This window comes from Hermetia illucens, chromosome 1, assembly GCF_905115235.1.
Source record: "Hermetia illucens chromosome 1, iHerIll2.2.curated.20191125, whole genome shotgun sequence".
Lineage (NCBI taxonomy): Eukaryota > Metazoa > Arthropoda > Insecta > Diptera > Stratiomyidae > Hermetia > Hermetia illucens.
Genome location: NC_051849.1, coordinates 159,825,339 through 159,842,557, shown reverse-complemented (window position 1 = coordinate 159,842,557; position 17,219 = coordinate 159,825,339). Strand labels below are relative to the sequence as shown.

Sequence of the window (17,219 nt, the reverse complement as noted above, 5' to 3'; positions counted from 1 at the left end):
AGCGATCTCACGCTTTTGAGCACGCACGGCTGCACTTTCCTCAAGTGGCTGCTCTCTTCGGACCTTTTCAGTTCCAGCATGAGATCTCACTTTTGGTTCCTCCTTTGCATTCCCCTTCAAGTCTTTGAGACCAGGGCCAGCTTTCACTCTTCTTAGAATGTCTGCATAGGACCTACTACCCGTGCAAGAAGTGATTCATTTTTGGTTTCTTTGGGCCAACCTTAGTCCAATCGTCGTGTACCTGAGATATCGGCTCCCTTGGTGTTCTTCTTCAGAGTCAGTGGTATGCCTTTTTGTTTTTTTCGGGAACCTGCTGATGTCCTGGATGTTTGTCTTCCTTTTATCGAACCCCCTTTTACCTCTGCCCATCCGCGCTGGGTGTCACCTGCGAAGGAGTAATTTTAGGGCTCTTTTTCAAATTTTTCTCATCTTTCCGCCATTTGTTGTATAGAACCCTAATGGTTCTCACCATATGCTTGGTTGTTTGGTGCGCGTTGTGATTATCTCTAATGAATTCTGACAACTCAACTATTTTCGATCCAAGTAAAATGAAAAATATAGTCATATGGGGTAACAAATAAAAGGTCTTGGTTAGTACTTTCCCTAGCCGGGCTTGGTTTTGGTATTTGTTGGAAAGGTGAAGAGTGCGGGGGTCGAAACTTATCTTTTGTTCAACAGAAACTACCCAATCGAAAAATCTGAAAAAAATCAGGAGGCTGCCAATATAGGGTGCCTAGGCTCTGAAATACCCTACATACCGGTATCTGTTAAAATAAAGCTACTAAAAGTATATTACTATAATTTTTAGTAATTGACTGCAAACCACCTTAAGTTCATCTTAGAATCCCGACATCTTGCCAAGTTTGGTGGAAATGGCACTATTACTAACAAAGTTGTAATAGGTCAGAGTTGTCGTTTCTGTGCAAATTCAAGATTTTGAATGTCAATAGCACACGAAAGTTGATATTCTCACATAATTTATGCATATATTACGTGCTAGCTTCCAGTGGGATAAATGCACACTCAAATGTCATTATAAAAGAAATACACAAAACTTTTCATACCTGAAGCACGTAGTTTCCGGTTTCCCTACTTGTTACAAGTGTCCCTGGTTTTCACTTTCAAAATTTCCTCAAAATTGAGTCTGCAGCTCCTAAACTAATAGTCATCGTTTCGTAGCGAGTAGATCCTCCTTCAGGTGTTTCTTCAGTGGAGGCATACGAAACTCGCCGTGGACCTAAAATTGTGCGGAAGTTAGCACCTGAAGATCCATACGGTAATCTATTCGCAGTCAGAATGGTCTGCTATTTGACATGGCCTCCCAGGAGCAAACTGCTGTATGAGACTATTATCTTTTTACATAGCGTTTAAAACTGCTGACTGTGACTAACTGTTTGCGATATCAAGCAATACGTGCGGTTTGGATGACACTTGCTCCCAGAGAAATACCATCACCGGATAGAAGTCAGGTACACAGTGGTACACGCATAGATTGATCTTTACGTTTTCTAATACAAAAGAAGATATTCAGTAGACTTGCCAGTTTGGGTTTTACCGTCTATCATTTCATTTAAGTGCATAATAACATTATTTCTACCAAGCAAAAGAGTGTATTCGTTAATTGCTCATGCATTGGTGGAACCTTATCATGCCTTTCCTCAAAAAATTTATTCGCCGTTTCATGATAATAGGGAGCAACCATCCAGTGGGATTCTACACGCCAGGTTGCCGCTATGAAATGATTTGGTTTTATGCTGTACAACTGGAGAATTTTCAGATCATTCTCGGGCTGCTGCCTATGCATCCACTTGTTGTCAACACTTCCCTTGGCAGTCCGTTTGGATAGATAAACTTTTACTGCCCCAATGCACTCCACTACCTTTCTGAGAAGCCTTTTCCTTATGCTCCAACTGGTCAGCACAGGAAACAAGAAAATCTTATTAAAATTTGTTCATTGACTACCTGTCTGCCACAAAATCAGAATACTCTCCGTTGTGGTATTTGTCCAAATAAAGCTAATGTCAAACCCCTTTATGTTCATCTCAGATCCGCGGAATGTTGCGATAATATAGATTTTAGTATGCGGTATCATATTGGAAAGTTTGATGAAAATCCTACTATTATTAACAAAGTTAAGTAGATCGAAGTTGTTGTCAAATTATTACTCCTTAAATAAAAAAAAAAAATAAAATGTCATTATCATATCGAATCGAATATCAATATCAATTTAATGTTTACACTAAGACTGTGTAGGAATGGAATGGATTGTGTACCCAAATATTCTTGCATAAAAAGTCAACAAAACTTTTCACGTGAAGCGCCGGTATCCGGTATCCGACTGATTATTGTTGCTCTTCAGCAATATCTGGCACCTGAGAACCCTGTGATCCTCCACGCATATGATGCAGTGGATCTGTATTTTCTTTTCTCCTTCAGTTCTCGCGACTAGAGTAATTTTCTAATGCTGTTCAAATTTACTTTCTTTCTGGCTCTCCAAAAATTGATCCATATCGTCAATGGTTAAAGATACTTGAGATTTGTGGTTATTAAGGGGCAAATCAAATTGTTTGCGTGTAATAATTTCATATTCCCTTTTCATTAGTGGACCTACCCTTCCCAATTTCCAAGCAATGGACCTCGCGGTGCCCGATGGAACTTCGGTCATTCTGCCTTACTTCGGAAAGGTTAACGGAGGTCTTGACCTTTTTTTCTGTTAAAGCTGGGCGATTACTACAGCGTCGTTCTTGAACTTGTCAGGCTTACTCATAGTTCTGCTAGTGCACTCCTAAATGCCTTAGAATTTGCTTTACATTCACCTTGAACTCACTTTGTGGAACTAGAAGATAGTAATCCTTTCCGTTTTTTGTTTTCCTTCGACTCAAGTTCCTAAAAGACTGACGGTACGGATTTCGTTCACAATAATCTGTGGATGTGGTTTTCATTAAGTTTCCAGTTTGTGAATGTGTATTTCAAATTGTGAGAAACTGACGGTTATAATTAGAACATACTTTGAATTCTCCGCTCCCGATCATTATCTCCGCAAACTAAGGTATATGCGTCGTATGTCGGATGATTAGTAGGGCTTATGGGGGCGACGCATTTGATTTACTTTCTTAAGACTTTTCCGTCTCTCTTCTTCAGTAGAATTACCTCGTTGTTTCCGCACATAGATATATTCGCTTTCATGTCCGTGTCATAGAACTGTCACTAGGTTTCATAATTTGTCCGTTCTTCGCTCGAAACTATTTTGATATCTATATTGACGCACTTAAAGGTGCGAAGCAAACTGAACCAATCATTTCTCTTTATGAGTGGGTTCACCTTTCATTTGTATTTCGCATCTATCAAACATTAATTACAAGCGGATATTCCGTAGCCGCTTTTGGGTGAGGTTTAAACAATAATTTAAACGCTTGGGCCCGTATCCATTCTTAAGCATCCCGCGCTGTTTCATTTCTGGTAGGTTCGCCCAGTACAGCCGTTCCTCAGCGTTGTAACCATGAACCTATTCCCGAATCCATAGGAGGGCTCTGGTTCATGGAATGGTTTCACTGCTCCTTTTCTTATAGTTCCTCTGGAGGTTGAAGGAGGCACATCTATCTATGGGGCATATTTCTTGGAATATTATAGTGTTATAGTGCTTATGCATTGGTTTAAAGTCTTCTTCCTTGTACCAATAGCCTTAGCGCAAGCTGTGTCTCAGGTAATCAGCTGCAGGTTCAAACCCCGGCGAGTATCTGATACCCGGGAACAGCATGAAAGTTTTAAACACGTTGGAGCAAAAGGGCAAACTGGGAGATTGTGGCAGTGACTGAGTTATCGAAAAAAAACTCGTTTTCATGCTATCCCCTGATATCAGTAATTCGAGCTACTCGCCTAGAAAGAATATCAGTTTTTCTTCAATTTAGGCAGCTCACCTAGTCGCTGATATTCCCAGATATCCTGAAGATCCCCCCCCTCTCTAACGTAAAAATGAGAGGAGCCAATCGTAAAAGGACCTTCTAGTCCTCATTTCCCCACTGGTTCTCACGCAGTTGGTGTAACTCCTTGGCTGCTGTGCTGAGTCCAGTTCCATTTACCCAGATTACCGTCCCATTTTAATCATTACCCTTACAGTATATATGCAGCACAGTATTTTCGCAGTGAATCCCCATTTTTTCCTACTAGTTTTCTGAATGGCAACTATATGTTGTAGTTGTGTTTCTTCAGAAAGCCATTCCCAGCTAAAGCATTTATTCTTATGCAGTTATATCGGCCCTATATTGGAAAACAGAATATCAGATAGCTGGTTGAAAACTTTCAACTAGTGCGAGTGCTAGTTCCAGAAAAAACGAGCAAATCGTTTGTCAAATTTCGTTGTCAGGCCTGCTATTGCGTTTTTAGTCTTGTCAAAGACTTATTTCGCATTGTTATGGCTAGTTTTCCTGGATAGGGTCCTCAGCCATACACCAGCTCCTAACCTGGAAGACCAGTTGACTTAGTTTGTGCCGATTTTAGCTGGTGGAAACTCGTCTTCTCGACAAATGAACATTTCAGCTTCTATCCACGAAGTGCTGCATTTTCAGGCCTTATCCATTAAAAATGATTTTTCCAGTTATTTTCACTTTCTTCATATTTATACGGCTTAAAATTTACCGTCCCCACGTTGAGAGCCCTTTGTAAAGAAGCTTTATTTTATTTTGGCATTCGAATTACAAGAAGTTAAGTTCCAGATGTGGCTGAGCTGTTTATCTCTAATTTTAATTCAATGTCGTTCATGTTTCTTGCTGCAGTCGTTATAATATTAGGTTGTTGCAAATGAAATGGCCGTTTTGGTACTAAAATTTGAAACGACTGTAAAGCTTACAAAAATTTATTTATTTAATCAGAATAGGTGCCAGTCGATTCAAAACACTTGTCCCAGCGAGATTCAAGAGCATGTATATCAGTTTCGTAGAAGTCCAAATGTCGGGTGTTAATAAATTCGTCGAAGGCAATTTTGAGAGCCTCTTCGTTCCTAAATTGTTTTTACGCCAAAAAATGATCCAAAATGCTTAAAAAAGTGGTACTCGCTTGGCGAAAGGTCCGGTGATATATGGGGGATGAGGCAGAGTTTCATACTGCAATGAGGTCGTGCACTGTCGTGAAGGAGTATCATACCATTTCTATTCACCAATCTCGGCAGTTGAATACTCAATTTTTGGTGCATTTCCTCGAGTTGGGCACAGTATTTTTGTGCATTTATTGTTTTTCCAGGTGCCAAAAAAGAATAGTAGATAACTCCAGCTGTAGGCCACCAAACAGTCACTATTACCTTCTTCGGATGGAGGCTCGGTTTCGGCATATGCTTCGGTGGCTCATTAGAATCTAGCCATTGTGCTGATTGGCGACTATTGTCGTATAATATCCACTTTTCATCACATGTCACTATTCTGTGCGAAAAGGGATCGCTTATGTTGCGGGTGAGTGAAGAACTGCAAATTTCCATTCGAAGCGCCATGTTTTGCTCCGTAAGGGCATGCGGAATCTTTTGTCGAGCTTTTTTACCTTTCCAAGTTGTTGCAAGTGCCGGGAAACTGCCGAATAGTGTACGCCCAGTTTCTCTGCAATGTTTCTCGCAGATTGACGTGTGTCGGATTCGGCTAGCAAATGTAGCTCGTCGTTGTCAATCGATGGATGAAGATTTACCACCGCTGTGTGTTTCGTTCACTTACCCTATTAGTTTCAAATGCGCTGTTAATGTTCTTGGTCGCCTCCGCTGCTTTATGATCGAGTTCGAACTGATACAGAAAAAGTATACGTTCTTGGCTCTTTTCCATTCTTTTTTCCTTTCTATTCACTGTTATCACAACGATGGTCGAAATTGAAATGATTCCTTGATTAAATGTAGGGGTATTTATACTTCATTATCCGACACCAATAGCGCCAACTGGTGGTGGTTTGATACAACAAAATCGCAACTAACTTCACTTGATTGCCAAATCGGCCATTTCATATGCAACAACCTAATACATGTGAATCCCGTGGGAGGATGTTTGAGAGCAGAAACCGTATATTTCTAACTGATGAGTTTTATGAATTTAGGTTCAGTGTTGTTCGCTAATGCACGGTGTTCGTGTATTTTCTATGGTAATCATTAATTCCACAATAATTCCACAATAGTGTAATATTCAAATGAAATTTCACTAAATAGATCCAGTATAGAACTGGATAAAAGTAGCCTTATATTTATAAAAATAGTTAAGAAGTTCATTAACCATTATTTGGGTCTCGGAACCTGCAAGTTATCTACTCTTCACGAGGCGAATGAATTCAAAAATGAATGGTCTCCAGCGGCCTTCCAAGTAGATCGTAAGTGCTTCTCTCGACTAAAGGCTGAATTCTTCATTCAACACCAACTGAATGACTTTCTAAAGACACTTTGCCGTGTCGTATGCGTAGTCCTCCCGGAACATTATCCCAATTATCGTAATACTCCCAATAAGTAGAGCATCTGTCCAAGAATCATGTCTGATAAACTTGATATAGGAGCGCTGATGCATTATAGTTTATCCAAAAGTCCATTCCGCCAAAATGTGACTGACCGATAAGTTTAAATTAAAACCCTGGTTTTGGGATTGATCCACAATAAATAGGAGTTACCGGTCTGGTTTTGGAAGAATTATTTGTCGTAAAAGTTTGAGTGTATTCACCGAGGTATCGGGGAGAGTTTTAACGAAATGGAGACTAGTAAATTTGCGGGTTTTGTTGAGACGTAATTGGAAATCTTTTGAGAAACGAGCTTCACTTGCATACAGTCCCAGAAAGAGAAGTTTGGGTGAACATTATTTTGAAGGTGACAACCCTTCACCAATCTATCATACAAAACTCTACATCCAGACTCGACCAAATATCTTCAGAAAAGAAAGAATTCCTTAAGTGACTGAGCGGAATGAAAACAAGAATAATACGAGAAATGCCTCCTTATTATCCACCGAGATATCCATATTACTTAGCATTAATCTGACTTTAAATAAATGGCATATGCCGCGATAACCCTCCCCTGAGATCGAGACTGTATCAAGTCGCGATCCAGCCTGAAAGCATTTGATGCTCTAAATGACCGCAAGAAGTTACGTATGGATTTGTCGAGGAACGGATAGGAAGAAACTGGAATGGAATCTCTTGTTTAGGGGACTCAGGAAAAGGTTTGATTTGAAATCTGAAATAATAAAATCGTCAAAGTGGATAATAAACAGAAAACGCGCCCAGATTTTTATCTTTAAATTATGTTTCGGTTTTCTTGATTGATTTTTGTTCTTCGTTCTTTCTCCCGTGGTGAGATGGTTGGATAGTGTGGGGCATGAAATGTTAAAAGCAGTAAAAGAAACCGTAGGCGCAGTGATTGGGAATTTAGTTTCATTTTTAGGTAAATATTGTTCTCCGTCGGTATCTTTTAACATTGTTGTGATTCGCTAGGCGATACGTACGTCACGTGAGATCAAATGTGGATCAAGCGTGAATTTAAAACCTACTGGTGACCTTGGATTATTATATTCGCTCATAAAATCTAAGATATCAGACTAACATTTTGCGAATTTCGTTTGAATCCAGTATAATTGAAACATTTTCAATTTTACATCTGTTGCAGAATCGCTTTCAAACTTTTCGTAACCATCACCTTCCCTTGTGTCCTATCATACACTGTAGGGTTAATATATTGAGTCTAACCAAAACTATAAAAACTCCACTTAATTTGAATGAACCTGCCATGAAATAAAACTGGAACTCTTCCACACCGCACAGGTACACAAAGATCCCAAGATGAAAACAATCTCTACTGATATCCGTTGGTCATCTCACCTCACCCACTAAAGAGTATCTGGCGTGAATTTGCCGATAATAAATATTATTTTATATTTCTTGGGATATAAGTTTTATTACCACGAAAAAATATAAGGTATATTAAAAACAAGGAATAATTAGATCTTCGGCCACATCGGAGACATTTGGTAAAAGATAAAATAATTTATGGCTGCCGAAAATCTTTATTCAGATGAAGTCACTTTGGGTGTTTTTTGCATAAAGGAAATAAGATATTTATACGCGAAAGTGATCACTGGTTGTTGGTATTTAATTTTCGTGGAAAAGTGTCAAGTGGAAAATCTGCCAATGCAATAAATAAGAGAAGGTTTTACTTTTCTTGTGAATTTAAAAGTCAATGTCGAGGGTTGACTTTAGGATCTTTTGTTATCCGAGAATCAATAAAAAGGTTGAACTGCAACAGATTCTGTTTTTCACAGTCTGCGTCCACACTTCATATTTAAAGACATTGAATAGTGTTTCATTGAATGTATGTTGTTCATTTCTATTCTTATTTTTTAGAAGTGGTATGAGGTGAAGGTGAACATAAGAAGTATTTATTAACGCGCCCCTGGTGGACGGGGAAAGACGATGAAAGGGGAATGGGCAAATTATTATACAGAAGCAGAGGAAATTCCCAAGTTTTAGCTTACTTCTCCTGTTCAACCATCTTTGGGGGTGAAGTTGAAAGTTAAACTCCTACCCATATGATATCAAAGAGGAAAGTGCCATGATTTTGGTTAAAGCTGCGGGCGCAGTTGCTGTTGTACACTCCTTCAACTTTTACCAAATTCACAGGTAGGGCAAAAAATTTGACTCCGGGTTGACTAGATGTGTATTCAAGCCTCTATCTTTCTTGAAGACATTTAATCGTAGGGGATTCATAAATGTATTTTCTGGAGGTGAAGTAGCTGAAATGACGTCAACAAGCTGACTTGATAATTTTGTGAAGTTTTCATTTATCGTCGTCATCGTCAAGGCTCTACAGCACATTTCAGGCCTCTGCCTTTCGGATGTCCGTCCTCCAACGTCTCGATCCATCGACCGTTTCGAAATCTAAGCAGTGATGCGTTGCCTTCATTAACGGAATCTGCCTAGCATTTTTAATTTTTTCCATTGATCTTCGTACTTCCGCTCTCCTTTCGAATACTTTTTTAGGTATCCGAGTGTCATCCCTACGTTGAACGAGGACAGTGCATTCCAACTTCCGAAGCTGAATCAATCTGGAGATTTCTAGACTGTCGAATATTTGGTACAACTCATGGTTGTGTCAGATTTGCCACTGATCGTCCTCTCGTTTAGCTCCTATTATTCATCTCAAGACCATCCTCTCGAAGGTATTGATCAGTTTTTCGGAAGTTTGTGCTAAAGTTGATGCTTCACATCGGTGGCATCGCACAGGTCTTATTATCTTTTTGTATACTACTCTATTCTCCTGTGTTTCTGTTTTTTTTAAATCGGCAGCACCGGGTAGAAGGCTCTCTTTCTGTGCTTAATTCGTCGTTTTATTTCGTCAACTTCAATTTCTTCTTCTGTTAGTTGTACACCGTTATGTTGTTGCGCTGGATGTTGTATTATTATTTGATTTGCTGTACATTGGAGATTTTCTTCATTTTCTCCCTTCGTCCTTTTGTTTCGCTCTGTATATTGTTAATATGCCTCGTGTTTCTTCTTAAGCCCTTCCTGATGTTCATCATCAAATCGTTCATTTCTTCGCCGGTGGAATTCATATCTAATTTTTGTTGTTTTGGGTCATACCAGGTGCCATCGAGTTTTGCTTGTTCCCACTTTTGAAGATCGTGTGCGGCCTTCTTCTTTTTTTTTTAGCCTTTGTCCACAAGCGGGGTCCACTCGTCGTGATCGGCTTCGCCATTGGTTCTATCAAATGCCTGATTAGGATGCAATCGCTAGGTTGTTAAATTCCCATATAGCGTATCAAGCTACCGTTGGCGCTTTGCTCGCTTATCGTCGACTTCGATGTTCATACCATACCATCGAAGGTGCCTCTCTATCTGTTTTTCCACGTTCGGTGCAGCCCTATATTGATCGCGGATATCCTCATTTCGTATGTGAGGAGATTGTGTGCGGCCTAATGTCGATTATCCCACAACTATAATTTTGCAGTTCGTTTCTTGCACTGCTAGAACCCTGACCTTGAACTTGTTAACCTGTTGAAGTAGGTCTCTGATAGCACAAGATTCCTTCCTTCCTTTTTGCGCGGTCGTTCTCGTGTTATCAACTTTGTCCGAGGATGTTTATTCTTTTTCTGTACATGATGTTAGGTTTTTTGGTGACGAGTTGGATGGCCGCAACAATTCTATTAGACCTCGTTGACAAACGGGTGTGATCAGGTAGATTGCATTATGGAGTGGGGTGGAGTCATCGCAACGAATACAATAATTAAGCTCTCAGAATTATACATTTTGTACATTTTCTAGCGGTCCCTCTTTGGTGCAGATATTTGTAGTTGACCCCATTTTCGTATTGGCTCTATTCGATACTGTTGGAATATACCCTATATACTGCTCAGGGAGATTCCTTCGTTTTGCTTGGCTTTTGCTCTACATTTTCCTTTTCTTCATTATACTCAAATTAAATGTATATTTATAACGTTGAAATTTAAAGTTAGTGAAATTTCCTTCCATTTACTTCCCTCCTAAGTCAACTCTGAAGATAAAGTTTCTATTGCTTAATCAAGGGAGAACTTTAAATTGTGAACTGTTCAGAAGCCAACAGTAATATTGCATCATTTAAAGTGTGGTAGATTGGAAAAAATAGGAAGAATACTTTGGAAGCTTGATGGACAGGAAGCTGGCTGGCTTTGCCCTTGAATGGAATCCACTGTCCCAGACCTAAACACATTACTAATATTAGGCACAACTGGTTGGACAATAGCTTTTCGGACGGATGACTTTCTTCCGGTGCGTGGAAAAAAAATATGTTCAACAGGTTATTAAATAGAGTAGAATATTTGCGAACGGACCTGAGGACCATCCATACTGGATTCTCTATCGATTTCAACCCCTCTAAGTTTGAAGTAATTAATGTCAGTATTACTTTGTAAGTGATCAGCTTGCTTCGCTGCATTAAATTGGAAAATCGCAGTGCGATGTACCGATTCAAAGTGCTTTCCTATGAATTCAAGTTTCAGAGTATCATTGTTCACAACGCAATTCCCTAGCGCGTCGGGAACTATCATATATTATTCGTGTGCATATCAGTACATGATATTTCATTTTACTACCATCGGCTTTGATTCTCGGCACAGTTAAGTCTTGGTGGTTTAACTGAGTACTTGTCATTTATACTGAACTCCGGGGGGCCTTCTAAAGACACGGATTGGTTTTCTGATCATAATCAGAGCCCCTCAGTGACAAACAATAACAGTACAACTTTATACAGAGTACATGGCTCAGCAATCACACTGGTAGATGCAATACCTGTCCAAATCTCTACCGAACTAAGGAGTACGGTACCAGAGCTGAAATGCAACTCCACTTTTAAGGCCCCAAGGGCTCTTGTCCGCTTAGAAGTAACCACAGCCCCCGTGATATTTCCATCGGCCAATCACTAACAACCGGGTTTAAAGTGCAACCCGCAGGAATTCTCCTGAGACATGAAAATTTCGGGGCTATCCCGATCCCGATGGTACCATTATATCTTAGGTTAGCTTTCGTGACCGAAGCTCATGTAGATTCGAATCGGATCACTCTAATTAAGCATTGCAGTATATGTCTACTCCATCACGACCAGCAAGTCAAAATGAGTACAGAGTTTCTCGGTGTCACCACGTGGAGGTTCTCCTCGGCCACTTGATTTTGGTTTGGCGGAAAGGTTCGCCGCCTCCTTCTCCTTCATTTGACCTTAGAGGACTTGATCCTCGGTACAGTTACTTTCGACTTTTCCTGGAAAAAAATTATTTATTTGCCCAAACATACCTGAATCGCTTGGTGAAATAGCCTTTCATGTTTCTCGATGGGCATTCCTTCCAAAATCCACTTAACAGATCTTTCCTGGAATTTCTTCTAATATTTGTTTGAAGTTCAGCCGGTGGATGGCATTTTCTATCCGCAGAAGGTGAACTCTTCACCCGTCATAAAGAATCTCCATTGGGAGAGCATTGTGGCTGTTTTTATAAGGGAGAGTCTGCAGTCTCCGTTGAGTAATCTTAAAATTGAAATTTCAGGACACGCTAGTAATGAACAAATCTAGAATTCGCCTTGAGTCATAAAATTCACATTTATACTTTATTTGGTATTGGGTAAGCGAGAGAAGCCACGTCGTTTTAGATAGCACACATGAAGCCTTTCGTTTCCGCAGAAATTAGGCAGGAGGGTATTTTTCAAATCATCACCTCAATCATAAGTTTACTTCAGAACCTAGAGATCCCGAATGATATGCGGATGGCTTAGATTTGATATTTCAAGATACCAAACTCCATCCGAAAATCACAGCTAATTAATTATGTTTCTCCTTATATATCAAGTGAGGACACCGGAAGGGTGGTACATGACTTTACTTACAGTATATGAGATTTTGTCAAAAGTCTTCGCATAATCGAGATAGTTACGAAACGGGTTTTTGGCTCCTGGCTCTCTGTCCAACAATTCCCAATTAAATAATGAGCTGTTCTTTGCACTCTTAGATTCATTAGGTTCATTCAACCCAACGACCTCTTGGTTTAGTTACCTGTCTTGAGTCCACGTCGTTCTGAATTTCATTTAAGGAGAAGTGTATTTATCCCCTCAGGGAGTAAGGATGAAAATCCCTTTGCCTAACTGATGCCCTGAGTTATACTATGTGCCAACAGATAGCATATTTTGATAATTTTTTTTGCAGCAGAAGCCCGGGTCTCCCTCCTGCACAAAAATTTTAGGAAATTTTGGGTTTAATGTGACCTTTATAGTGGGTATTCCATAAGGTTACTCAAAGGGGCGACATTCAACGAAATTTGAACTCTATTTTTGCTTTCCATCCAATTTGCAATGTATTCAAAAGCTCCAAAACAATCTTAATTTTTGAATTCAAATCAGATATAAATTAAAAATTAGGTCACAAGAATTTTAAACACGATTAAATATTTAGATCTCATTTTGGTTAATTAATTTATTTATTTTCTTAATTTTTTTTTCTTTGATTGCGAAACAATTCCAAATGAAATTATATGGAGGCCTGCCAGGTTGTGCAATATTTTAAATTTTTTATTAATATTATCCAAAAATTCTACAATTTTGGTAACGAAAAATGCAAATGGTTTATTTCGAGGTGAAATGGGTACGTACATAGCTAAAATGGCGAGAAGGTGTCAGATTTACGCTAATGATGCTCACCTGTGGGTTGAAAAATTATTTATGGATTTTTATGTATAATTTGGAATGGACGTGGAGCTCATAAATTTCTCACCATTAGCTGTTCTTTTAGGATTTTCGTTTTTCGTGTTGTGAATAAATATATAATCTACTTACTTTTTACGCCCACCTTTTGGAAGAGTCTGAAGAACCGCTGTGGGGAAGTGGATAGAGTGAAGCTGAGAATCTGAATTTTTAGAGGTTTTTCGAAATATATTTACTGTTTGATCGTTATTTTGGGTTAAAGGTGGCTATAATTCTCCCCTCGTTGGTTTCGCTTGATGCTACTGAATAGGTTCGTGAAATAAATTTTGTTCAAACTGATGCACCGAACGGTTTATTTTTCGGGGCTATTTGCATTTGTACCATGTTTTTGCCTCCTAGATCTGCTGAAATATGCAGTTTTATAGAACATAGGAAATTCGAAGAGCCTTTTCTTTATTGTTTTACCTAATACTAGCACTAGGTGGCAAGTTCGGACAATCCTACCTACTCAAAAATATATAGGGGCTCTGGTCGTAGTAGTGGTGGCAGATGTTAAGTTAATGCGCGTATCTGTCGAGAACTCTTCGTAGTATCGAGCACGTATGAAGGATGGTGTATTTCTGAATGGTTTGAACTAGAATTTTGGAGAGTCCCAGGACAACTAAAGAAGTTGTGAGGGATTTTGGTACAATACTTATAGTCGACAATATTATGAGAACTGCAACTACCTTCTCTTTGATTTTCGGAGCCAGTGGCTCATAGCTCACTTTCCTCTTCACGTATTTCTATTGAATGCTTCTATGATATTATGGGGGATGGCAACATCGCTAATATAAGCCGAGCGACCAGTCTTATCAACTAATAGCATACAGGCTTGGTTCTGAATGGCACACATAAACCCCTCCGTCTCAGCAAAGAGCTGCTCAGCACCCAGCCATCTGTTCGACAAATGCAGATTGACAAATGGCTGCCACAGAAAATTCATGTGTCACGGTCTTGGTCTGGTTTCACCCCATTCAGAGGATTGAATGTCCTTAATCTTGTCTTTCCTGTTTTATTGTTTTTTGTCATCTTATTCAATTTCATTACCATTGACGAACACCAAAAGCCATGACGTAACCGAGACTCGAATACTGAACACGAAAGTTGGTACAGAACCATTGCCGTTGTCACATCGTCATGTGCCGACTTTTTAAAAATTTCGAGATGAATGACACGTTTTATTGCTGATTGAGTCTAACGGTATTGCTAGGGTTTAATGAGAAAATTATGTAAAATTCATATAAATGGTGGGGAGAAGCCGAACCCGGAAATACTGAGTGCGGTACAGAAATCAACTGAGGGATATGTGCGTCCTTAAGAAAGCGAAAGTTGGAATTTCTGGATGAAGGGTCTTAGCTGCTATTTGTTGAGAAGCCTGTGGAGTGTTCTTGAAACTCTTTCCTAAAGCTATCGTTAGTGATGCCAAGTATTCGACGAGGCTCTGAAATAGAAGAGTTTAAAGTTGTTGTTCAACTATGAAACGGGGAAGATTAATATTGCTGTTCTTTCTGTCTATGATAATATTGCACCATAAACGTGATACCTTCTTCCAAAAATTGGAAAATCTGAAAACTTTCCTCTTTTCGTTACTGATTTCCTCATTTTTTTTCGGGAAGCGGAAGCAAGTGCGGTTTACTGTACCATCCATTAATTTCCTTCATATGTTGGAGCCTACTCCGTTACTCAAAATTTGGTTTTCCTGGGATTTATTTACTATTGACGATCTCCAAGTTCCCTCTCCCTCGAGTTTCACACGCAAGATAGGTGGCCTGGAGGGTTTCAACGGGAACTTCGTGCGTAGTGGTCTTTGATGATAGAGCAATGTCCTTTAAGGGCGATGTTAATCGTCTGCAGCTATACTTTTGCTTGCCTGTCTCAATATGATACGAGTCAGCTCGGAACGTGCCTTTTCAAGTTGATATCGTTAATCTTTATTCAGTTTGAAGGCTAGGGGCTTTTGCGACCCTCCGTACACAATAACTTTACCCCAGATTTCAATGAGTCACATCCTGGACTTGTAATTTTGTTGGTGTAGCTTCACAATAAGAGCAGTTTCTTGATCCGGCTCAAAACTCGAAAGTTGGATGGCATGGTCATTTCAAATTCTGAAGAACTGAAATTCACAGTCTATTCATGTGCGAAATCGCAAAGACATCCCAGTAGATAAATTGTCAGCGGATGGGCATGAATACAGAACTGGTGGTACGCGTACTTTGGCATGTTTATGAACAGGTGGAAGAAGAGCGCCTATCAGCGGAATAAACTGGTTATGGAAAAGATACCCAGCACAAAAAACCAACATGGAGGAGTAAATAGGAACCAAGTTTATGGGCCCGGAACCCCTGCACCAGTGGTTCTTGCGGATAGGTAAACTGGGTAGATTACTTGTTCACTGTTGTACGATATCTAATGCTGCAAGTAATTCGGAGAATGAAGGGTTTCAAAGAAGTGCATCATCCGGAATGTGCTACCCCACAGTGGGTTGATTGCACCTGGTCGGGAGATACAACAGGAGTTAATGCTGGAGCCATGTTAAAAACGCTGAGTAATCCTGCGATATGCGTTTTCCTCCGTCCAAAGTTGCCTTGCAGAGAGGGCGTCGTGAGTGCTTCAAGGCTGAATGTGGAGTGCACCCCTGTGGAAGGTAATGTACAATGGAGTTCTCGTTCTTCCCCTGCGGACGGAGACTACATGGGCGAAGACCATAGGAAAAGGAATATAATTAGTATGTAGATTGGTAATAATGAATAGCATGAAGATCAAATTCAAGGGAATATGCTTCCGAGAAAACACAGTCGTAATACTACCATGGATGAAACCTAACATTCGAGGCAGAGACAATGTTTCGTGGATCTCGCTTCCTCACTACAGGATGGACACGTGTTTACTTTGAGAAACCGTACTCTGAACGAATGCCTAGCTAGCGGATTATCGCCAGCCAGAATGCCAACACTCTAGTTTTCAAGCTATTTGGGACAGGATAAACTTTGCAGTATGTTTGTTTGGTTCTGTCAAGAAAAATTTGATGGAAATTCAACTCTCCAAGGCATTCGAAATTTGATTTCCTGCGACACCACAGTGACCAGGCGCCCAGAGTAGTTCCTCCGTGTTGAATCTAAAAATAGAATTCAATAGGTTTCTACATTCATGAATGATTTTTGGGGAGATCAAAGGACTGCTCTACGCAGCTTGACTATTGCTGCAGATACGCCTATTTTTTAAGGAATGAAAAACCTATTTCTCGCTTTTGTTCCAGAGGTAGATTCTTGCTCCAGAACCCTGCTCTGTTTTTGAGCCATTGGTGTAGAAGATAATTCGTAAAATGACCGTTGGACCCATATTGGAAAGTGGATTCAGCAATGATACGTCAAAATTAACCTGCACTTGGCATGGTGGTTATAGGAAATATCAGTACCGATTCAGATTGAATGATTCTCCCTTTTATACTGAATGTGGCTGCGTATCTGAATATCTAGAACAAATGCTGGAGTTGCTGGGAAGAGAGTGGGGTAATTTTACAGAGTGGAAATCCAACATGCTGTTGCAACCCAAGGCAAGATTCCCACCTCAATTTTCAGTCTCTTCTTAGCTGGGAAGGCACAAATACAGACACGGTTGGTCGTTGTGAACGTATATTAGTAGCTTTCTTTTGGCGTTCTTTCTTTGCGCCATCACCGAACATTACTTTTGGGGAATAGTTTCCTATTTAAATTATGTGCAGAATTTACTGAAAATTATTCAATTAGAGTCACAAAATTCTCTTTTTTTATGTAAAATAAGCCATGAAAAATTCAGTGTACCCTTAAATCCCAAAACAATTTCAAAAGATATTACTAATAGAAGCACTATCAATATCTGTCCGTCTATTCTGATCCAATCCATTACTGGCTTCTGCTTCTTCCTCTCCTAGGTTGTCCAGCGGTTATTTTTTATAAATAACCAATTGACCATTTCTAGCCAGAGCTCGATCCCAGCGACTTGACTTGTCTCTAGGCACAGTCATGCTATAAAAGTTGAATAATT

The 17,219-nt window shown here is 39.7% G+C and overlaps 1 long non-coding RNA gene across 1 annotated transcript; it reads right to left on the bottom strand.

The window, feature by feature from the left end:
• Positions 1-13,001: 13,001 nt before the first annotated feature.
• LOC119647161 lies at positions 13,002-13,447 on the bottom strand. Its single transcript, XR_005248807.1, has 3 exons — positions 13,391-13,447; positions 13,287-13,323; positions 13,002-13,151 (listed from the first exon to the last, which is right to left on the bottom strand). It is a non-coding gene; the product is annotated as an uncharacterized LOC119647161 (long non-coding RNA).
• Positions 13,448-17,219: the final 3,772 nt, after the last annotated feature.